The following is a 26406-nucleotide window of genomic DNA, read 5'->3' on the forward strand; positions in this document are numbered from 1 at the left end:
TCAGTGGCGCAATTGTTTTTTGAAAATGCAAAATAGCATCAAGGATGGTTTGCGCCAGAACACGCCTCCTTTTTTGCTCTGAACCGCCCAGGGAGCGCAAGTTCATTCCCTAGTTTGCCGACGTGCGTCTGTGGAGGGAAAAACTCGCTGTGCGCCGGTGCAAAATATGAATGATACATGCGTCACTGACAAAGTCAATTGCGCTGGGTGCAAGATAGGGCCCATACTGTTTTAGTTGGAATGGGCATCAGACTTTACTTCCACTTTTCCACTTTTTTCTCCTTAAAGGCTGGGTTTTACGTCTCGACAGCTTATAAAAACGTATTTCTGGGTTCTTTGGCTTGTTAGCTGTACATATTGTCACACAGCAGCTTTTAGGCATTATTCTGTTTTTTGTTATAAGCCAGAAATGACAAGGAGGCGGCCTCTCGCAATACAAAGTCAATGGAGACGGTTGGATTGTTTTTCCCCCCGTGGTTTTCAAATTTGCATAACTGCGCTCTGTCTCTATGCCTGCAGTTGTGACTACCAAAATGCGACTACCAAATTTCCGCATTTTATTTAAATACTTTCTCCTCCATAGGTTTCGATGAAATGTCGTCAGTACCTCTAAAGGTTGGTCTACCTACCTTTCATTAGAGTCCAGGGTTAGTCCAGAGTTTAGTAGAAGCACACGGACCGGTTGAAAGTGACATACATTTTCAAACAGTTGCTGTGAACTAAAAACAGGGTTGAAAGTTTAAAATATCAAACGCTTCCAGTGGTCGGACTTGACGTATTTATTGTCGTATTTAGTAAAAACATACTACAACCAAACTGCGAGGAGTGGATATTGCATAACACACATTGTAAAACTACGGCGTGGATGGAAACATATTTTATGCCTCAGAATTTTGACGTGCGTGCCCCACTGTGATTGGACGGCCGTGTGAGAACTGACATTGACACGTGGAGCTTTTCACCCAAAGTTAAATATTTTTAAACTCTCGGCGCTCAGTGCTGAGCGCAGAAAAACCACAGAGTGCCGGTTTTCATTGTAAACAATTGAAAACATGCGCCGGCCGTGGGTGTAAAAGCTTTGGTGTGCATGCCCCCTAAGTCAAATGACATCAAACAGATGTTGAAATCAGCCTGACAGCTTCAATTAAAAATCTTACACTAAAAAAATGCTGTGTATTTTCAACACAATGTTGGGTCAAAGAAGGTTGTAATTTAACCTATGCTGAGTTGTTTCAACCCAAAATGCTGGGTTGTTTTAACCCCTTGTTGGGTAAAATAAAAACAATACTTGGGTTAGTTGAACCCAATGGCTGGGCCATCACTATTTTGACCGAATGTTGAGTTAAAATAACCCAATAACTCTTTTTAGAGTGTAATATTGTGGATTGGGATAAGCAGAAGAGACTTATTTGAACACTGACTTCTATACTTGCTCAATAACTGATTTTTGACAAATTTAACCACACGTATCACAGGAAGCAGCTTAAATTGACTGTTTTTTTTTACCATACCATACACGTTCCAATAAACATTAATTTTGTTTTTCTGAAGTTCCAAGTGCAAAAAATCCATAGAGTAATCTATATTATTAGCCCAGGTCTTTTTTATTTCTGAATTGTGTGCTTCAGGCTTATTCCCAGCACGAAACTTACAGCGCGGCTCACGTTGTTGTACCAAAGTTTGCCTGAATTATTGTAATATTTTGTTACCTCACCTTTCTGACTGATAATTCAGTTTTCTGGCTTGTAACTTCTTGTTCTTTGGCTGCTCTGCACACCCATGCACGCCTGACCGATTTTTAATGAGTGCTTATTTGACAGCTAGGGCTCCTACACAGTTTTGTCCTAGTGTGTGCATTGCATGTTTTGGGGGTGGATGATGAAACATACTGACATTTCTTCTCTTCGATAATAAGACTAAAATCCTCATTTTAACTTCGCTGCCTTTTCCACCATCATCTTTGAATACTCACATGGAGGAAATGCCTCTTAACTCCGAAGACCTCATTTATGACATTTCAGACCCCTTTCACCATAAAGCCTGCCATTCAATTATCCATCTCCGCTCAACAAACCACTAATCAATACAAATCACCTGATCTAACACAAACTGAGATTTCAGTCCTCAAGTCAAGATGTGGCACCATGTCCTAGTTCCTATTAGTTGATTTTTATTTTAATTCCTTAGTAATACTGTATGTCAGTGACATTTTTACTGTGCATTCTGCATACTGCATTTTTTGTAGAAAGTTGCTGAAATAACAGAAGCTAAAACTCGGAGGCAAATGCATTTAAACTGAATCTGCTGTTTTCAGCCATTTTGGTTATAGAGAGTTTTAATGTTGCAAAATGGCATTTTTTGTTTGACATTACATAATGGAGTTCTCTCTATATCTCTATCTCTCTTATTTTTATGCTCCACTAAAGCATTGGCATGATTTAACAGTAGGCTAATTCATACAGTTTCTTATTCTGTGATTTTACTGTGAAATCAATGCAGAGTAATGTATGTTGTGCTGAGGTAAATGGTCTTTGGATTGATTGTTTACTGCAGAATTTGTTTACATCAGACGTCTTTGCTTCTGGTGGTTTTATATAATACAAATCATTTAATTGTACTAAACTGTAAGAACTACTGTAATTTACAACAACCTGTGCACAGGTATATACTCTAAATTCTCTTTAAATGTTTTACTTCACTTTTTACATTTGCAGTCTGTTTGTGTGTGGTTGCAGTAGCTGAATGACTATGGGTAAGCAACCCTCATGGTTCGACACACACGGATCACTTAAGGTGTACTCACAACTGTCCAAAAGATTTATGATTTATGGTGTGCTGCGGTCCTTCAAAGACACAACATATACCCATACACACACCGAAAAGCCTTCTCCTAATATAAAATGTTATGGGAAATCGATGGCACTGTGTTGTTACTGGATAATCTGAAGACGAGGCTGGTTTGTTTTGATGATAAAGGTTCACAGTTAAGCCCGTATTGAAGGGTCATTATCCAACTCTTAACTCTCATACATGCAAAGAGGATTTAGAAGATTGTGTCCGCGTGCATTTGAGCTAAACTCTGACTGTAACCCTACAGGAGCAGGATTGGACACCCCTGGGTTAGGGATTAGAAAATATAATTATCTCAGTGAAAAGACAACACCATAACAGATTATTGTGTCTGCATGTGTGTGTATAGATTTTGCTATACTTGTTTATGTAGCCTCTTATGGAACGGCTGAAATTCCACAAGGGGGCGTATTTGTTCCTCAGACGTTGCACAATAAACGTGACATCCGAATATATTCATTATAAATCGTGAATCGTAATTCGGTCAGAAACGTCAAGCTTGTGAGATGAACAAATCGTTTTGGATTAAAAGGCTTGGATATTCCATTAACTTGGACTTTAGGGGATTTATGAAAAATTTGTTTTCGACAATTTCACCGAAGCGGATAAAGGGAAGATTTTGAAGGTCATTAAATATCCTAAATCAGCGCTGCCCGGTTCAGGTAACTAACAACTAGATTACAGTTTTATGACTGCTAAAATCATATTATGCTTTGTGTGTGCGCTTAATGGAATCCTGAAAGTCTAAGCTTTCCAACGATGTGCCGCATGATCGTATATTTTGAAGATTTAATGCTTCAAAGTTACAATGATGTAATGCAGCCTCACGTGCAAGGAAGGGGGTGTACCGTTTACAGCACAGTGTTCCTTATCAGGTTAAAATATCCACACAAAAGACTAGTAATGAAATGTGATGTGTTCCTCGTGATTCAAAAACTAACCAAACATGCTGGTCATACTGTCTGTTAAAAAAAATGGGTCAGAAAAATTATTTTACCTACTGACTCTGTATTAAGTATTTATTAAAGGTTTAAGTGTGTACTGTAGGTTTAGTGTATGTTGTAAATCTAAGTATGACAACCTTTGAGTCTATAGAGGTTCCTCACTAATATGGCATCAAAGGTTTGTTGGAAGTGAGAGAGTTAGAAATAAAACAGGAACTGCAGAGGAAGGCAGGTGTTGGGCTTCAGTTGCAGTACTGTGTATTTAGTAGTATTTCATTAAAGCTTTATTAATGAATTCTTTCTCATGTGCTGCTTGTGCATCTGAATATAGCTGGTTGTGTTACAGCATTCCCACCCTAATCCTGTTTGTTTCTGCTGTGGTCCCATCTGATCTGTCCCTCTCTTTTTCTCTGGTTCTGCCTCATACACCCTATCCATCCCTCTCATTCCCTTATTCTCTCTCGCTCATCTTTCTTGTGTGCTCCAGGTATTTTGTGATGGATTAATGGTCTCCGAATGGTTGTTGTGTCCACAGGGGTCTGATTTCACACGCACACTCAGGCAAACTTTTTTTTTGCCCCAGAACCTTGTCTGGCAGTGTAGCACTCTTAAAAATAAAGGTACTACATAGAAGTCATATTTTTGGCTGTATGGTTCCATAAAGAAATATTTAACATCTGAAGAATCTTTCTGTTCACAAAAGGTTATGTGTGGTAGAACAAGGTATGAATGGTTGAATGGGGAACCAAAATTGTCTATGGCATTACAATTTTTTAAACTCTTTATTTGACACATCAGCATCTTTATCAGTAAGGGGATGTCTAAGTGGGCTATTGACAAAAAATGTCCACCAGATGTAGCCATCAAGCCAAATATTGAATTCATTCAAAGAAATCAGATCAATTAAGTATACAAGTTGAGTCATAATAAATACAGTGAAATGACACAGGGAATAAGTTTAAAATACACTTTATTAAATACTTTGTAAAAAAAAAACATTGTTGGGGATTACAGCCTCTAGACGCCTCTTGTATGGAGAGACCAGTCGTCTACATTGCCCAGGAGTGATTCTGGCCCATTCTTCCACACAAATGGTCTTTAAAGGTTCCTTGGGCCTCTTTCATGAACTTTGATCTTCAGTTCTCTCACTGGGACATTCAAGCAACTTGGTTTTCTTTCTTTGAAACCAGATTTTTATCCAGAATGTCCCAGTCCATTTCTCCATTCATCCTACCTTCAATAATTTGAAATCTGCCAGTATCCCTTGCTGAAAAGCAGCCCCAAACCATGATATCAATTAGTACTGATAGGGGGCAGGGTTTCTCTCTTAATACTAACAGATTTCAGGTGATATCCTGGTTTTTATGCCATTTTGCACCTTGTTCTCTTCATGTGTTCAATACTTATTCCCTGTGTCATTTCACTTTATTTATTATGACTCAACTTGTATACTTAAATGTCTGGTGAAACAATTTTCACAATCTGGTGAAAATTTTGTCAATAGCCCACTTAGAAATCCCCTTACTGATAAAAATGCTGATGTGTCAAATACTTATTTTCTCCGCTGTACATATTTTATGAATTTTAAAGTGTGAATGCATTTACTAGAAATATTAAAAGACGCATTTTGACTTAATAAAAGTTGTGTGGAAAAATAAATGTGCTTTCTGTCGAGGGATCCAGTATCCCGCTAACTTCTTGGTGAACCTACAAAAATACGTCATCCCTGCGGCACTCTATACAAAATAGTTTTTGCACAGATGCATTGTGGTTGCACTATGTGAATGTGGCATCACATTACAACGAAATGTTTGCCAACATATCACCTGTAAAAACACAGATGTTTGTTTTGTTCAGTAAAACGTGAAAAATTGTCTCATCACTGTAAATCTGTTCAAGTTTTTGAAACCTGTTAGTGGTGAGTCATCATCATAAATGTTTATATATAAAGAATTGTGTAAGCAAATATATTAGTTTTGTACACAGCCTCAAGAACATGATTGTCATTTTTCTTCATTTAATCTCACGCAGCTGCCTGTCTGAGATTTTCTGTACCCTCTGTAAATATTTCCTAAACACTCCCAGAATTGTCCACTGGTTTTGCATAATCTTCACATCTTATCCTTGATATAAGCGTAAGCGTGCTGCATTACTAATTACAATGAGATATCAGAGACTTTAAACAAAAGCCAAATGTGCTCCAGAATACAAAAATTACATTGTTTAGATGAACTCTTTACTCTCTAGGTAAAAAGCGTAAATAAAAAACGCACAGTTTTTTGGCCTTACCAATTGAGTACTTTTTAATATATAAAGAAATGTTCTACTTAATGTGAGTATGACTTTGTCTTGTTTTTTTCAGTAATAACTAAGGCACTCTGTGTTTGAAGGACCTTGATTGTACTCCTTTAGATTTTTGGCCTTATTCACACATTGCTCTTTTAATAGACTACTGCAATTTAATGTTTGAATTTCTTACTTTCTACATAAAGGTTTCTGTACAACTCACTCTGTGATATGTTTAGCTGTCTTTGGATTTAGGGTTTTAGAGCAAGGTTACCCTCCGGATGGTTTCCTGGGCAACCTAATCCACAAGTCAGTATCTCTCTTTCTCTTTTTAAACCTTTCAGTCAGAGTGTTTTTGCTAAGAGATATTCGAGCTGCATGTCCGTCCGACACGGCTGAATTTCCTTACAGCAAAGTCTGTCGAAAGTGGACTTTAGACATAAAGTTCCTGTCTACAGGCATATTTTCTTTTTAAGCATTTTTATCGTAGTCAATTGTTGAAAGAGGTTAGTACTTTAAATTCAAGGAAATGTATGAGTAACCTTTTACTTGGAAGTCACCAATAATAGCAACCACAAATACTATCTGAACAAATATATTTTTGTCTTTAATGAGCACACAGTTAAAATTTTACCATGTAGGCTGGAAATTGGTAACACTCTACTTGAAGGGGTGTTCATAAGACTGACATGACACCTTTATAATTATGACATGACCTGTGTCATGAACATGAAGGAGATTTTATGCACATTTATGACAACTGTCATTACGTGTTGTTTTTTTAATTATGTCATTTTTAATGCAAAGATGACATTGTTTGAAATGTCTTTGTTATGACAACTTGACATACACCAAGATATCATAACTTGTCGTAAATCTGTCATAAACATGACATAGCAGAATAGATATCAAACTTAAGAAACTACCTAGCTTTATGGGTTAACATTACATTAAAATGTCATTTAAATGTCATGTAAAAGTGTTATCAAATAATTTTAAATACCTTAACAAAATGCAACAGACATGTCAAAAGATTATACTTAATTTTATGTATGTGCACAATACATAAGAAATACTCACAGCTAACAGAACTTATTCTTCCTCACACAGATGGTTCTGAAATTTTCTGACATAGAAGAAAAGACTAACAACACATTTAATGAATTTGGACCCAATGCTGCATGGCATTATTGTACAGTTTTAATTAAATTTTAGGTGAATTGGTCTCTAAATGCAATGAAATATAATTGTATCTATTATTATTATTATTATTAATAATAATAATAATAATAATAATTATAGATTATTTATTTTATTTATTAAACACATTGAGAAAACTTTAAAAAAAAACATTATTAACTGAATAATATTCATGACGCTGTTATAAAATTATTTGACCGAGTATTAACACGTAATGACATTTTAATGACAAACTATATTTGTACCACTGTAGTTGAGGTCAAGAAAAATATTCACAACGCTGTTATAAAACTATATTACAGAGTATTAACACTTAATGAAATTTAATGAGAAATTTTATTTGTACCACTGTAGTTGAGGTCAAGAAAAATATACACAACGCTGTTATTAAACTATATTACAGAGTATTAACACTTAATGACATTGTAATGACAAATTATAGTGGTACCACTGTAGTTGAGGTCATAAAAAATCATGATGCTTTTATAAAATTATATGACAGAGTATTAACACTTAATGACATTGTAATGACAAATTATAGTGGTACCACTGTAGTTGAGGTCATAAAAAATCATGATGCTTTTATAAAATTATATGTATTAACACTTAATGACATTTTATTGACAAATTCAATATCTATCACTGGTAAAATGTGGTCAGTTATGTTGTCTTGGTAACGTCAAGTTGTCATGACAAGTTACAATGTATTGGTTAATGTCAAGTTGTCAAAACAAAGACATCTCAAACAATGTCATTTTTGCATTAAAAATGACATAATTAAACAAATGACACTTAATGACAGTTGTCATAAACGTGCATAAAATCTCCTTCATGTTCATGGCACTGGTCATGTTATGATTATAAAGGGGTCATGTCTTTTTTATGTCACCCCTTCAAGTAAAGTGTTACCGAAAATATAATTATGTATATCGTTACTGTGCATTCACACGGCCGCCGGCGAGAGCGTCAAAGTGTCTGTAAGTCATTCATTTTCTCATTTTTGAGCAGCATGTCTTGGACAGTGTAAGTGTTGGGGATAGTTGAAATCAGTTTAACTTTATGGTAATGAGCTATGACGTGGTTAGGCGGCAACCAATCAGAAGCCGAAAGCGTTCCTTGGCAACCAAATGGGAGGCGGAAACCCATAGAAGTGTTTTGCTTGATAATATTGTAGGGAATGCATTTGAGCGTCCACTACTCTATTTCTACAGAGTCTTTGGCAGGGCAGCCAGAGCGTTTTTTTGACACTCTTGCTGGCAGCGGTGTAAACATACAGTTAGGATGTAAATATATGTGATGAGTTGCTGGTTTCCAAACTTTGATATAAGATTGAAGGTGTTGGTCAAAGCTGCCATGTTCTGTGAAAGCACCCATACTTTGAGAATTTGCTGTTTAAATGCGTTGCCTGATGAACCGTGTCTTTATTAAACTTGTGAAGTGAGCTGTTGCTTGTCTTGTTCTATCAGACATGCAGATGAATGAAGGGGTGTGACTTATGAGTGCATCTCTAAAACATCTGGAGTGGTAGATAGATGAGCAGATGAAGTAAATGTGTTTTGAGTGCTGACTATTTGCATTACTGTGTAGTTGCTTTATAAGTGGTGCTTCGGTATTGTTAGTGGATAACTTCATTCTTGCCATCTGTAGACCACAGCAGTTTCAAGGCTTATTAACATCAAGTTTGAATATTTGGCATGGAAAATATGTATGAAGAACCCTCAAATGAAAAAGTGCAGATGCAAAACTCTTTAAGTGCATCTGACATGTTTTCTTTTAAGTTAGCATTTTTTATCAGACTTTGAATGGATTCTGCCAACAAAGCGGTACTTCTGAATGGCCTGAGGCGAGAATTAAGTGGATTTGAAGCGAGAGTACTTGATGGACATATAGTATGTTCTGAGAGCATTCGGTTAATATCATTATCTCATTTTTGATGGAGGTGACGTTTAGCAGCTTTTGCATCTGAGCTGAGTATTTTACATTAACAAAGGTTTGAAAGTTCCCATTATGCATTTAAGCATGTTTAAATATATAGTTAATATATATTTTTAAATATATAGTTTTTGTTGGCTTTATTTACGGAAGCCGAGAGAGGACATGCACTATTATTATTTTTGCTTGCTTGTTTTCTCGTGATCATGACTTAATTTCTCGTGATCTCGAGATAACAAAAGTTGTTTTCTCGTGATCACGACTTAATTTCTCGTGATCTCGAGATAAAAAAAGTTGTTTTCTCGTGATCACGACTTAATTTCTCGTTATCTTAGAGATAACGAAAGTTGTTTTTTCATGATCACGACTTAATTTTCTCATGATCTCGTTATCCTGCCGTGATAATCCAAATGTCATAATGTAATTTCCTGTTCATAATATTTAGTCTATTTTGAAGTGGACTGCTAACGTATATGAGTTGGGGTCTTCGCCGTTACCACACTAATGTGTAGATAGACTTAATATATAAATAAAGTTGGACGTTCATGTTCGTGAATTTAGGGACCATCTCTAAAGTAATACTGTACACGTTTCTATCTTCAATAGTATTTAACTGTTTATTTAAATAAATATCAACAATCTAAAAAGTGTGCATTATAGCTGACAACCAAATAAACAAGTTGGTTTTGTGACTGTTTGTTGACTTTCAGTCATTCCATTTAAATGCTGTTAAAAGTAGAAACGTGTATTGAATAACTTAAAGACGCTCCCTAAATTCACCACTGTAAAATTGTAAATATTGACAAATCTATTTCAGCTTGAGCGAATCTCTGATCCAAGTAAAATCTCATTTGTTCATCCATGCTAATTTAGCAAAATATGCTTTTGCTGTTCACAAACAAAACAACATGTTCTATCGAGTACAAGTAAGCTTTAATCACATCTCAAGAATACAACTTTTGTTATGTCAAGATCACGAGAAAACAACTTTTGTTATCTCGAGATAACGAGAAATTAAGTCGTGATCACGAGAAAACAAGCAAGCAAAAATAATAATAGTGCATGGCCTCTCTTGGCTTCCGTATTTATTTATCGTTAGCACATGCTAATGTACTGCAGGATTGTTTTGATTTACAACTCCACTATTTAATGGATGCAAATCTCCATTAGTGCCTCATGAGATACCTACTGAGGTGCCTACTGGTTTAGTGTAACCACTGGTTGACTTGATAGGAGTCTTTAACAGATAAAACCACTGTCTGCTAAATTGCTTAAATGCATATAAAGCATGTTTAGATGCATTGTTGTTGATCGTGAATGGTTGTGTATATGCATGTTCTTTATATTGGTCTGCTGGATACAAGAGTTAAAGCCCACCGTTGGAGGCTATTGTGACTGCATGACTTATTGCTCCATTACCACATAAACATACAAATACACGTTTCTCCAACATTCCATAATGCCAGTTAGGTTCAGCTTGGACCATAAGATAAGGGCAAAAGTAATCTAAACCTCACGACTTGCCAGACACACACAAACAGATTAAAATGGCACACACACACTGTTTTTATATAAATATATATAACATGCTGTATGCCATGACTGCAAGACAAACCTCCTGATTGTTATTCCCATCCACAGCTGCTGTAGCAAATAACCAAGGTGCTGTTGGGCTATGCCGAGAATCGCCTTTCCTGTTTAGAGTAAGCAAAAATTCACACACCCACAACCTCATTACGTTTATCCAGCCCCTTATCAGGGTTCCCGCAGCCCTGCGCCCATCCCACCCGCTCCCACACATAAATACGTTGGGGAGCCCAGCGGGCCCCCGACATCCACACGAAATCACAGAACATAATGCAAAGTTACGGCGTGCATGGCGTATTAGAGTAGAGTTATCTGAATCTGCAGTGGGACAGATTTGCGCTCCTTATTTTTGTCTCCGGTCCTGTTCATGCAGGAATGTACCTCAGGGACAGGGTATGGTAAATATTCTCAAAGCACCTTTATCAAGAGTGCCTGATTGACTGTGGACCGGCGGTTGAATGCGGGACATTTGATGAAACCATTGAAATGTCAACAATTTAATGAGTACGATTAATTTCCTGGGTATGATTTGAGTATTTATGCAAATGTATTATGTTTTTGCATACAGACAGATGTATGCTATTTGTTTTGGATAAAGATATTCCAATATTTTATTCTATCTGAATATGTCGCCCAAATAGGTTATTTATGTCCTAGAAGATAAAATAACAGCGATGCTATTAAACTATGAAAACATGGTGCTTGCACACCAAAAGCGAATGTAATTATTTGCGCAGGTAGATTACATACAAATCCACGCAAAGCTTTGAATTTGCGCCAGGGGGACCAAATGATACCAATTGCTTCGAACATGCGATATTCACCTCAATCGCATCTTCTTGCAAAATGTAAAAAATGTAAACTTAAGTGTAAAATTCGCATGACATGTTGTCGTGCAAGGCAATCAGTGAAGAGCTTATTGACACATGTCCTGGTTGACACGTCTGGTTGTATCAGAGAATGGAGGAGAGCATCCCACGAGTAACACAATGTACATATTTGCCTCACTTTGTTTGTGCGCACACCCTTAAATAAACTAATGTAACACAGTTTCTATTAATTCCAATATAAACATCTATGCCACTATAAAACTTTTTTGATATGCCAATGTTAGGATTTTGTGATTTGCTACGTTCAATGAAGAGTCAGACCTAACAAAATTGCAGAAAACTGAAGAGTGTTTGAGAAAAAGATTATATTTATTTTATCCATGGCAGCTGACACTTTCACAAACATGTTAGCTGACATATGTTCGCACGCGGAAGATCTAAGAAGTTGAGAGGTGCTGAAACTTTCAGAGCCTGTCACCGTAACAACCAGGTGTCTCCTTGAATGCCCCATCAAAATGACTATTATGTCGTTCTTGTTTTTTCTTGTAGGTTATGGCACACCGTTATCGCAGATGTTTGTTGTCTTTAAAACATTTAGTCACTTCAGCTCGCAGTCAACAGCAGAGCTTTCAGATCTTCGTGACAACCATCCAGGGCCGGAGTGGGGCCACTTTTCAGCCCGGGAGTTTCAGGCCCAAGACCGGCCCACTTTTTCCATAGTGTTATTCCAAATTAGCACTTTTTTCAAATTGGATAAATAAAGCAACAGTTCAGCTCTTACTATAGTTTTTATTAATATCATGGTTCAACAAATAAGGTAAAAGTTAAATAATATTTCACTTAAGATGAGAAGTTAACAAAAATATTCCTCTACACTCTGTGTTATTTTTGACCCATAATGGGTAAATATTGGACAGAACAAATGCTGGGTTAAAAATAACCCAATGTTGGGTTGTTGTTATGGAACCATGGATTATAATAACCCAACAATTGGGTTAAAACAACCCAGCATTGGGTCAACTTCAACCCAGCAGTGTGCTCCGTCCAATATCCACCCACCATGGGTCAAAAACAACCCAGCCCTGTTTAGAGTCTATTCCACAAGGAAAGGTTGATAAATTATTAGCATTGCTAATGCTATGAGGCCTATGATTAATCAGATGCAAATAGAAATATAAAACCCAGTCCTAATTAAAAAAGAAAACAGTTTGACAAAAAATATTAAATCAAATATTGGGTAAATATATAGCATAAAAAGTGATTTATAAGCTTTTTTTAGGCTGCTCATTTTTGACTGGGAACACAAAAGGTGTTATATGGTTCTGAACACAACCTGAGGGTTAAAAAACTTTAATTCATATTGTTTACTCATTGCCTCCTCGTTTTTAGCGGGGAACTGGCTTATCTGCTGCTCAGAAACTGCTTGCATAATATTTGCAAAGTCTATGAATCGCATATATACACAACAGGCTAATATTTTAACAAAAAAAAAATGTTGGCTTGTAAATAGTTTGAAAACGGTATTATCCGAATAATTACGTTGCTAATGCTAACCATTACTAGGCTTATTTCTCTTTAAGTTACCTGTTGTCACTTTTGTTTGTCCTCTTGAAAATAAATCTGTAAGTTTGGCACATTTGGCAGCATCCTCCTACAATGGCTTTTTTCTTCAACCTGTTTTTTTACGCCCTCCTCCTCTCAGACGCGTTTTGTTACGGTAGCGCGGGCCCAGCCTACCGGAGAAAAGTTTTGGAAAAGACGTGCTATGGACCGAACCAACTCTGTGGGAGGGGAGGGGAAAACTCCTTCACATGGTACAACCCATGCAGAGGCTGCGCGCTGCAGTGTCAATGCGAAACGTGTGAAGTGTCATTTAAGAGAAGACAGACTCACTAACGTGACAAATGTAAAAAAAAAAAAAAACTCGACCGGCCCAAAAGTGAAGCGGCCCACCGGGAATCCTCCCGGTTCTCCCGATTACCCACTCCGGGCCTGCAACCATCAACTTATTCAAATAACAGACTGATCTCCCGGAAAGTCGTGTTATTGTCACGCAAAATTTGATTCATTTATTCGTGTCCATGGAACGATATTCAGCTTTTTTTGTGTCACTCCCACAAATTTCTTTAAATTTCTTTAATAATTTTATGTATTGTTTTCTTATTGCTTTTTTCTATTTTCTTACCATTGTCTCTTGGAGTTGGGGTTAGAATCACTTTCTGTTAAATCTTTAGAGATCCTTACCCAACTCTAACCCCAACTCCAGGTGAGAATAGTTTTAAAAGAAGAAGAAAAACGTGTAGAAACCAATACATAAAAGTACATCCTAACCCAACCCCAAATCTAACCCCAAGCGACAATGATTTAAAAATAGGAAATAATACATAACAATACATAAAATGACATGAAAAGATGTTTTTTTATATAAATTTGTGCTGAATGACACGAAATAGACATTTGGCTCAAGGCACGAAAAACCTGAAATTCGTGGCATGGACAAAAATAAATTGATAAAATTTTTCGTGACTATAACACAACTTATGGGAGATCATGTTGTCAAATAATGATTTATTGTCAGTGACTGTGTATTTAAAAAAAATTAAGTATAAATTGAGAAATCAATGATTAGCGCGCTCAATATAATGCCGTAGAATAGGACATCCTGATTTCAACCAACCCATCACTTCTTTTGCACGAGGATTATGTTCAGAATGTAATACACTACAAACCTGTAGTAGGGGAGAACCGGGCCAAAAGTAACGTGGGACGAAAGTAACAAAGCGATTTTCTCCTAGCCCTGATAACATTTGCATCCCAAACTATAGCATACAAACCTTTGACAGAGCTGACAAATATCGCGTTATTTACTCACAGTTTTCCGGTGTAGATACAGAAAGGTGTTTTCAACCATGATAAGTAAATTCCTAAAGCAGTCATTTTTTTCTTATAACGCGTTGTGTTTCTCGTTTTATGTGTTACAATACTGATCAATCTGCAGGTTATTTAGTGCTCTAACACAGTGTTCCTCAAACTTTTTTCGCATGCGGCCCCCCTTGTGTACGGTGCATTCCTTCACGGCCTCCCAAAGAAAATTTATGACAAAAACTGTTCTAAAATTTTACATTTTAATTAAACAAAACATATTAAGTTAAACAAAGTAGTGCTGTTGGTTAGTAGCCTTATTTTTTTAGGTTTAATTACACAGAATTCATGATAAATTAATGTATTTTATAACATGTCATAAAATTGGGGCCCCCCTGGCACCATCTCGCGGCCCCCCTGGGGGCCCCGGACCCCAGTTTGAGAACCACTGCTCTAACACATCCTGAAGTTTCACCTCTCTGAGTTTTTCAAAATAAAAGTAAATTGGATGTTATTTAGTGCTCTAACACATCCTGAAGTTGAGTTTTTCAAAATAAAAGTAAATTGGATTTAAATGTGAGGAGATCCTGTCAGGTCGAGTAACACTTGTTACTTTTGTTCCGCTGCTAATACTGTTGTATATGTTGAAAATTTATATTATTTTAATTTTATTTAATTTTATTTTCAACAATTTAAGTTTGTAATGTTGCTGCTTTTGAAACATTTGATAAAACTGAAATTTAAAATAAAATGTAACTTCATTATTTTTTAATAAAACTGAAATTTAAAATGTAATTTCATTATTTTTTACAAAGATAAATTACACAAAAATCGGTCTTGTTTTGTTGTGTTTCTTTCGTCACTGCAGGTGGGATTGAATGTTTAAAGTGAAATTATACTGAAGTTGTTTTACATTTTTACAAAATTCCGCCTGGTATTAATAGACCACACTTGTGAGTTATTGACCACAGCAAAAATATATTTCTGTCTAAAACATTATCTTTTAAAATCAAGTTTGTCTGAAAAATGGTGCTTTCGCCCCCGCTCTCCCCTATACACTGTATACACCCTACCAGTATGCAAAATCATTTTTCTACCTTGTTGTCTGCATTGTCACATGCCTACTTCGTACGTAAATGCATGTGACATCCAGTTTTTACATTTTGTTTAAAAATCTTAATTATATTATTATTGTACACTGGAGATTAAACGAAATTGCTTGTCATGTCAACAGTCCTTGTATTAAATGTAGTGTTGTTGAAATATAAGCTTAGCAAACTCTATTGCAGATTTTTGCAGTTCATATGACCTGTATATGTTGTGAATAGCTGCCTCTGGGCATTGTAAAGATGACCCCAAATGGGCCAACTTGCTTGCATAAAGTCTTGATATTTAACAGTCCCTCTGCTGTGGTTGTTTGCTGCATAATGTGAAAATTACAACCCAAAAATGAAAATTCTGTCATCATTTACTCACCCTCATGTTGTTTAAAATCTGTATGAGTCTCTATCATAGTAGGAAAAATACTATGGGTGCTGTCAGCTGTGTGATTACCATCATTTATCAAAATATCTTCTTTTGTTGAGTATAGTAAATTACAGAATTTTCATTTTTGGGTAAGCAATCCGCATTCGAAGACCAATCTAAAATTACTTACCTACATGCTCATACATCAGTATCAGTCAAAAGTGTAGTCCAAAACCACTCGTGTCATTTCTCAGATCTCGGCAGGCTGGGGTTAACAGGCCATAAAATCACTGATTACACAGAGATCACTGCATCTCCTTCAGTCTATTTCTGGGATCACTTCTTCATATCAGAGATATTATCTTGCTCACTGTAAATAACACAGAACACATAATTGCTTTCAGTCTCTGGCCGGTATTGATATCCACTGAAGCTGAACCTGACGGTCTGATTCATGCAATCTACAGAAACCTGCCTGCCAGGACCTCTCATTTCATATTTAGCCCAGACACAAGTTGTAATGAAATGCCCCCGGTCAATGTTATTATGTCCCTGTCATATACGTACATCTTAATAGATGCATAAAATATTCCACTTACATTTTGAGATAGAACTTTACTAAAGCGATACTCCAGCCAAATACTAAAATTACCCCAAGATTTACTCAAGCAATCCAAGGTACACATGTCCATCATCTTTCAGACAAACACGTTTGGAGTTATTTTAGTAAATGTCCTTGCTCTTCCAAGCTTATAATGGGAGAAAACAATGATCAGGGAACAACTTACTGACTTTGAATCCAAAAAAGTACATCCATCCTTCACAGATGTAATAAACACAGCTCCAAGGAGTTAATAAAGGTCTTTTGCATGTAATCAATGCGATATTGTAAGTAAAATATCTAAATTTTAAACTTTATAAACTAAAATAACTAGCTTTTGGTAACGATGCTATCTTGGACCCACGTGATTCATGAGAGTCACTGCGCAACGTATCCATGGTAACCAACGCTCACTACGCTAAAACTCTCTTTTGAGTCCAAGATGGCGCCATTACCGCAATCTAGTTATTACAGTTCATAAAGTTTGAAATCTGGATATTTTTCTTACAATATCGCATTGATTATCCGGAGAAGACCTTTTTATAACTCCTTTGAAGGATGGATGCAATATTTTGGGGTTTAAAGTCAGAAGTTGTTTCCTGATCCCTGTTTTCTACCATTATAAAGCTTCGAAAAGCAAGGACATTTACTAAAATAATTCCAAATGTGTTCATCTGAAAGATGATGGACATGTGTATCTCGGTTAGCTTGAGGGTGAGTAAATCATGGGGTAATTTTGATAATTGTCTGGAGTATTGCTTTAAGTATTAAGTAGTTTTTTATCCTTATATCATAAAAAATAGACATGGGGTACATTTTTAATAAACTTACTACTTTGGTTTGAGTGGATATTGCAATTCAGTCATGCCTTGAGGGCTTGTGTAGCTTTTAAAACTGACAATTTATTATAAAAGATTCCACTTTAAAGGAAAACAACACTTTTTTCAATATTTTACTATGTTCTTACCTCAACTTAGACAAATTAATACAATCCCTTCTTTTTTCAATGTGTGCACTTTTAATCTTTGTACAGCGTCTCGTGAATGTGTTAGCATTTAGCCTAGCCCCATTCATTCCTTTGACTCCAAACAGGGATGAATTAAGAAGCCACCAAACACTTACATGTTTTCCCTATTTAAAGACTCTTACATGAGTAGTTACATGAGTAAGTATGGTGGCACAAAATAAAACTTTTGTTTGGAGCCATAGGAATTAATGGGGCTAGGCTAAATGCTAACACATTCACGAAGCGCTGTACAAAGATTAAAAGTGCACGCATTGAAAAAATAAGCAAATATAAGTTGAGGTAAGAACATAGTAAAATATTGAAAAATTGTGGTGTTTTCCTTTAATTCAATTTCTCTAATCTAAAAGTTTCAGACTAAACATTTACTGTAAAAACAACAATTTTAGCAATGGAATTTATGAATCCTGAAACTAGGTTTTGATTTCCTGCTTTCTAAAACATCTTGTTTAATAAAACTGCAGATGTTGGTGTGTTAATATTAAAGTTGAGTAGGTTAAAATCATTCAAAATGAGAATGCCAAAGTCGCTTTGGGTAAAAAGCATCTGCTAAATGAATAAATGTAATTTAAAAAAAATGCTGATACCTTTGTGTAAGCTAACTTTCATTTCCATGCTGTTATGAGAAAAGTTTGTGTTTGTTTACTCCTACTGTATAAAGAAATACTTCCTCAGTTTGCAGCAACAAGTTTACAAAGTTGCAGAATAAAAAAGTTAAAGAGGTCAAATGCTATTGCACAATAAAAATAAGCTCATATATATGCTGCTTGGAAGAAGGTAAAAAAATTACATCTATAAAAATGTAGCACCCCGTTCCTTAGATGTTAGCTCGGAGCTGGCCATCTGTTTATCAGCATGTACATTTTACATTCCGCCATGTGAGTTTTACATATGGAATAATGTTTTTTTATTAAAATGCCTACATAGTGTATTGAAATGCAGAGAGGGGAGAAAATGGAAATCGTGTGTGTGTGTGTACTTATCTGGAGGGTGTTGAAGAAAGACAAGAAAAATAGTGATTGATTTTATTCATGCCTTGAAATTATTGTTGCCGTGGTTCTTGAACGTGCTGGGCGTCCAGAATGTTAATGACAAGAATGCTTTTTAGCAGCTGTGGGTCGTGACCCCTGGAGGCCCAGCCAAGGCACAAATCAATTCCAATTTGTCACTGGAACATCCGAGGGTCGTGTTTGGTGGCACAAAATTGGGGGCAATTTGTTTGGAGGGAGGCCTGTGTCAGGTCAGCACGCTACCTGTGTAAGTCTCATAAGCTTTGGAGAAGTCTAATGGCCTGGAGTAAGATTTTCTCTGCCTCCGCGAGCTTTATAGAGGTGGCTTTATATCGCGATTGAAAAATGACTCTGCTGTGGCAGAGGTTAGTCTAATCTGATTCTTTCTCACAAGAGAGTCAAAAGTAGTGACTGAAATATGAACATTTCAGCCCGGCAGGGTTATTCGGTGGTCATATTTGCATGCTGAAAGAATCTTTTTTGTTCAGTAACTGCTCTATATTTGTCCTTTTATTTCAGAAGATGATTAACTTTTAAGCAAAAGTTAACTATGAGCAGAGCAATTTCTTATAAGAATCTCTATGTTCTAATGTGACAATTATTCATACAGTGCATAAAGTGAACGCTTATTGTAAATCACAATTGAAACTTGTGCCGTTAAGCATAATAACTCAAAGGAAGTACCAGCTTCATTCTCAAATGATGGCAGTCCGTCAAAAGTTCTTCCATCAACACTTCTCAACTAATGCTAAGGTTAGTGGAAAGGTCATTTGCATCCAATCAGATTGTTGCATATCCTTGGCCTGACCTCATGCACATATTCGCATACAAAAATTTGCATGCGAATGTGCGCGCACACACACAGACATCGCCAGATTATAGACGACTGCGCCGTGTGCCAGTTTTTTAATTGTGTCCTAATTATGCCTTAACCCTAATTAACCTGATGGGATGGCAGGCATGTTTAATTAATCTTGCAGTGTTGCGATCCCAGGATGGACAGAAAAAGCAACTTTTTCAAAGCACTTTTCCTTAATCTGCTGTCACACTGCCACCCTCCCATGGCCGGATGTAGCGGCTTTGGTTGTTCATGCGCAAGCAATAACAACCAGGCAGATTAACTAATTACCAAATGCTCCACCAGGACCCACGCACAGAGTGTGAAACACACAAACTTTACTGCAAAGTAATTCAAAACAAATTAAAGGTTAAATAATGCATTTTCTGATAGCATAAATGGTTACTTTAGCAAAAAAAAAAAAGATTTTAGACTTATTGCTACACGCTGTCAAAAAAAAAAGGTTCCTAGATTTCACTGAGGTGGACCCAGAGAGTTCATATTAATATCTCAAAGGTACATATTGATAGCAAATGTATATACACTCACCTAAAGGATTATTAGGAACACCATACTAATACTGTGTTTGACTCCCTTTCGCCTTCAGAACTGCCTTAATTTACATGGCATTGATTCAACAAGGTGCTGAAAGCATTCTTTAGAAATGTTGGCCCATATTGATAGGATAGCGTCTTCCAGTTGATGGAGATTTGTGGCATGCACATCCAGGGCACGAAGCTCCCATTCCAACACATCCCAAAGATCCTCTATTGGGTTGAGATCTGGTGACTGTGGGGGCCATTTAAGTACAATTAACTTATTGTCATGTTCAAGAAACCAATTTGAAATGATTTGAGCTATGTGAAATGGTGCATTATCCTGCTATAAGTAGTGGTCATAAAGGGATGGAAGTGGTCAGAAACAATGCTCAGGTAGGCTGTGGCATTTAAACAATGCCCAGTTGGCACTAAGGGGCCTAAAGTGTGCCAAGAAAACATCCCCCACACCATTACACCACAACAAGGCATGATGGATCCATGTTCTCATTGTGTTTACGCCAAAATTCTGACTCTACCATCAGAATGTCTCAACAGAAATCGAGACTCATCGGACAAGACAACATTTTTCCAGTCTTCAACTGTCCAATTTTGGTGAGCTCTTGCAAATTGTAGCCTCTTTTTCCTATTTGTAGTGAAGATGAGTGGTACCCGGTGGGGTCTTCTGCTGTTGTAGCCCATCCGCCTTAAGGTTGTGCGTGTTGTGGCTTCACAAATGCTTTGCTGCATACCTCGGTTGTAACAAGTGGATATTTCAGTCAAAGTTGGTCTTTTATCAGCTAGAATCAGTCGGTCCATTCTCCTCTGACCTCTAGCATCAACAAGGCATTTTCGCCCGCATACTGGATGTTTTTCCCTTTTCACACCATTCTTTGTAAACCCTAAAAAATGGTTGTGCGTGAAAATCCCAGTAACTGAGCAGATTGTGAAATACTCAGACCGGCCCATCTGGCACCAACAACCATGTCACGCGCAAAATTGCTTAAATCACCTTTCTTTCCCATTCTGACATTCAGTTTGGAGTTTAGGAGATTGTCTTGACCAGGACCACACCCCTAAATGCCGTGAAGCAACTGCCATGTGATTGGTTGATTAGATAATTGCATTAATGAGAAATTGAACAGGTGTTCCTAATAATCCTTTAGGTGAGTGTATATTAGGACCTTTTTATAGGGTACTGCCCCAGTGACAGCTTGGAACCATTTTTTTTTTACTATTTTTGCTGACAGTTTAAGCTCCACTCTCCTTGATTACAACCAGTAAGTCAGATACAGTTAGTAAGTAGAGATTAGTTTTGCAGGTTGTCTAGGAGGAATACATTGGAGATCTTCTCGAGCAGCATGATTTTCAGTAAAATGTGCTCATAAAGTGTTAAAAAAATGTATGTGAAATGTCTTATTGGTGCTGGAATGAAGTGTGACACTGCTAATTGTTTTAAGCACCGTTTTTCTTTGAGGAAAATATTTAATTATGCAGTAACGCTATAATGCGAATGAAAAAAGAAGTAAATAGGACAATCAGCTTGAAAAGAGAAAAGCCTCATTGGATGATTACAGTTGATAACATAAGTATAACATTAGTCAAAATCTGTCTACACCAAGCCGAAAGGGTCAGAATATTGGTGCATTATTTTCAGCCTATTTTTCCTTTTCTTTGAATTTGAAAATAGCATGTGATGTTAGTGGTTCCTTTTTAGGATACGTAATAATGAAATACAGTAGACTTTAACATTAATATCAGTCTTTCTAGTCTTACTATATTCCATTATTTAATCCAAGACTACCCATGCATGTCTGGACTGAGCCCTCAATATCCGTTGACCATCTACCCAGGATGTGTGAGCTTTTGTGTCCTGTGCAATGTGACCAAGTTCATATTCCTCAATGGTTTGCTGCTCACTTTTGTCTAACACCCCTGTCAATCTTTGTTTTATGCTCATATATGCCCATATCTAGGCATATCAACCTCTCGCAGCTCTCCAGGGTCACACTTTCCAATCTCACCCCTCGCAGCTCCGGGTTATATATTCTTGGCTCCGAACACCTTTCCACCTTTCAACTTCTCTTTGTCTTGCTGGACAGAAATAGTTTTTGTATTAGTTCCTAGTGGTGGAGTATTGGGTGCATAAGGTTGCCCCCGAGCAGCGTGGAAAAGAACGAATGAAGGAACCAGGAAGCGAAAAAAAGAAAAGAAGCACAAAATGACGAATGAGAGGTTTGTGCTAGAGCGTTCCCGGTCAGGACGACAGATTGAGCAGAAAGAGATTGATACTCGGTCGCTCTGTAAAAAATGAGCAGGTGTCAGTGAAGAGACGAAAAATGTGAAATGTGTTTTGGTTTTTTGGCCCGAGTGAACGAGTTCATTTGTTTGTAAAAGTCCAAGCCTTGATTGAGGTCCATGAGATACAATGCGGCTGTCAGGAAATGCAAATTCAATCTGTTGTAATGTCTTGTACACCTGGCATTTGGAAAATATATAGAATTAAGCTTCTAGGCGGCCTATTAAAATGGTAATTAAACAAGTGACAACTGTAAAAAAAGATTTAGATACTCCGGTGTGACATGACAACAACTCTGGCGTGGGAACTGTTATATTGACAGTTTTCAAATTAAAACAAACTGCTTTCTCTCAAGCCCCAAACAGACGTTCTGCTGCATTATCACCCCATCGCTTTCTCAACCTGGAAAGCAATGTTTGTCCTGCCAGCTGCCATTTTGCCTCCCTTCCCAAAGCTAATTCAAATACATGAGTTTATTTAGTTCAAGTCACAGAAGATTTCACAGAGAAGTCCATCTATGTTGCCCACTAATATTCCTACATTGGACCACCCCATAATTCTTGGCCATCAGAATTGCCTTTGCTAAAATGCTTAAAATTATAGTTCTGTGTGCTTGTGCAAGTAGCACCATGCAGTCTTGAAGTAAAACACCACGTTTTTAATATTTTACTATATTTTTACCTCAACTTAGACAAATTAATACATACCTATCTTTTTTCAATGTGTGCACTTTTAATCTTTGTACAGCATGTCGTGAATGTATTAGCATTTAGCCTAGCCCCATTCATTCCTTGGGATCCAAACAGGGATGAATTTAGAAGCCACCAAACACTTCCATGTTTTTAACTCTTCCACCGCCAGCGTTTTTTTAAAAAGTTGCCAGCCAGCGCCAGCGTTTTTCATGATATTCACAAAAGTTTATTGCCTTCCAGAAAATGTTCTTCTTCAAATATATAAACATATAATATACCAAATGAAAGAAGAGACCCTCTGCTTTCAAAAAAAAAAGTTTCATCCTACCTTTAGTAGTTCTTTTGTAATCAGCTTTTGAATATGGGTAGGTTTCTGCAAAAACGCCACATTTTGAGCAAAAAGCAGAGATAATTCCATTATTGTGACGGACTTTTCATAGAGATCCCATTCAGAGCGATCTTTAAAACAGACACGGACATGCAGCAGCTTGTCATAGGGCAATACTTTCGGTATTAAAAAGTTGCGGAAGGATAATAGCGGTATTGCGGAAAGACGGAAAATCTCGTCATTGGCGGGGAATCGTTTTCTCTTAATTGATGAGATATCTCGTCAATGGCGGGGAAAGAGTTAAAGACTGTTACAATAGTAGTTACATAAGTAAGTATGTTGGCACAAAATAAAACTTTTGTTTGGAGCCATAGGAATGAATGGGGCTAGGCTTTCACTTTCACTTTCAAGAAGCGCTGTACAAAGATCAAAAGTGCACGTAATGAAAAAAGATAGGTATGTATTAAAGGAATAATCCATTTTCTTTAAAAAATTTAAAAATTATGTTTTTTTTTGAGGAAAACATTCTAGGATTTTTCTCATTTTAATGGACTTTAATGGACCCCAACACTTAAGAGTTTTAATGCAGTTTAAAATTGCAGTTTCAAAGGACTCTTAATCTCTTAAATGAGCTTAAACGAGGTATAAGAGTCTTATCTAGCAAAACAATTGTCATTTTTGGCAAAATGCACTTTTAAACCACTGGCGCGTCATAGGACTGGAGGAAGACGATAAGTTGTGGTCGAAAAGTGCATAATTTTTAATTTTCTTGCCAAAAATGACAATTGTTTCGCTAGATAAGACCCTTATGTTTGGAGTCCTTTGAAACTGCAATTTTAAACTGCATTAAAGTGTTGGGGTCCATTAAAGTCCATTAAAATGGGAAAAATCCTGGAATGTTTTCCTCAAAAAACATAACTTCTTCTCGACTGAACAAAGAAAGACATCAACATTTTGGATGACATGGTGGTGAGTAAATTATCTAGATTTTTTTTAAGAAAATGGACTAATCCTTTAATTCATCTAAGTTAAGGTAAGAACATAGTAAAATATTAAAAAATGGCTGTGTTTTCCTTTAAATGCACTGTAATGTTATTTGTGATGCTAAACTCTCAGTTTATAAGACCTATTCCCCATTTTATCATGTTCCTCACTTTTTCCTCCTGTTGTCCCCTCCAGGACAAGAAAAAAGCAGCAGATGGGTGTGAACGTTCTAGGGCAGTAATGAGATGCGCCCCATCTCTTTGAGAAATGACGCTCTCTGTTCTTTGCTCCTCACTTGCTGCACTGTGATTTCTGGCGAAAGGCATTCTGGGTATTATGGAATTACTGCTGACTCATACTAAGCCACAGATATTACAATAATGCCTTTAAGCCTTTTTAAACTTCAGGAAAACATTTCTGATGGTTGTCCATACACCTCTAGGTGAAATCATTTTTCCAATGTAGGTGTATTTATTTTTCACTAGTTAAATTATACAAATAACGATTGTTTCTTAATGCATTAAGCATTAATTAACCTACAAATGTAGGTTGTTTCCATAAATCACATTCACTTCTAATTGTAGAAGCGCCACGCTATACTGTATTACCATGAAAAATAGCACTCATTGCAATATTTTGTAAACTATTGCAATTGTTTACTATGCAAAGACATTGACCCTGTTCACAGTATGTATATCTTGAATAGGCTTTCGCTTGAAGAGTACTGCTTATTTTCAGACTTTATAAAAATGTAATTACTGACTGTATTGTTTCACAGGACCTCGGTTTGATAGTGTTGGCATTGCGCTTCTGAGGCTGAGTGTGATGTATTCAGATTAGTCTCCACTTCTTGCCCTTCTTGCATTATTGCATTGCAGATGAGCTGTTTGCGAAGAGTTATTTTCTTGACTTCACAAAATAATTTGAACCTGAATTGCAATTTGCATACTTTTTTAAATGCCTTTAGGAGGCTTCTGACTTCCCTTAAACTTCGCCTCTTTTTTGTTTTCATCTCTTTTTCTTTTATCTGTCCATTTTTCTTTTGCATCTGACGTTCTTTCTGTTGGTTATAATTGAGATTTTCTTGTTTTTCGTGTGCATTCACATGAAGCAGAGAAGCGAAAGGTTATCTTGCCACCTTTATCAAAACCACGGGCCGTTTATCCTTTCTCTCACTTTGCGTGTGTTTACATGCATGCAATTATTCCTTCACTGCTTGGTTGCCGGTGATCTGTGACATCTGTGTGTTTGAGCGTCTGTGTCGCTATCTCTGATTGTGTTTGTCTGCACGTAAACACACTTAAATGTGAACTATGATTTCTCTGTATGCTGCCTTTTGAATTTTACAAAATAACAATCACAGAAATATTTAATATTTATAATAATTGAATTTTTTATGATAGCACCATCATGCCATGCATTACACCATCATGCCATGCATTACATTAATTATTTATATTTAAACATCTAATACATAGTAAAACAAGCATGTTAGACTGTTTTGATCTATAATCAGATGTAACGATTACCAGTTTAATGGTTAACTGCTATAAAAAGTTAAACGGTTAGTATTACAGTGTCATTTCTTAATTACCATTTAACTGTGCCAGTGTCACGGTTTGAAAACCCCTATCCAGCATCAACCAATTGAAGCAATAATGTGAGACAAACACATTCATTCACGTCTGCTCCCATGTGTTTGTGATGACAGTGCTTCACTGATCAAATTTAAATAAAAAAATTGAAATTTTCCATTAAATGATGTGATCTGATAAGTTTAAAGCTCCTTTCTACTCTGTTTGTTTCTTCCGCGATTGCTGTGAGCGCAGGTGTCATGTAGCTCTCTCATGGGTCCTAGTACACCCGATTTCTCACAACATACGCAGACTTGCTCATTTGTCCTGTTTTTACATGCAAATCTGATTTACTCACTTGTGCTTTATCTGAACTAGATGTACATTTATCTCATGATCCCAAATGTGCCATAATTAATGTTAAAGGCGTTCTAAGCGAAATCTACAAGACATTAGTTTTTGTTGATGTTTGAATTGTTTTCTAACAGACAGAGCATAGCTAACTCCTCCCCCTACCTTCTGTGCTTTCATGAACGTGCCCAACCCCCACCCCCAAATCCTT

This window comes from Misgurnus anguillicaudatus, chromosome 9 (genome assembly GCF_027580225.2).
Source record: "Misgurnus anguillicaudatus chromosome 9, ASM2758022v2, whole genome shotgun sequence".
Lineage (NCBI taxonomy): Eukaryota > Metazoa > Chordata > Actinopteri > Cypriniformes > Cobitidae > Misgurnus > Misgurnus anguillicaudatus.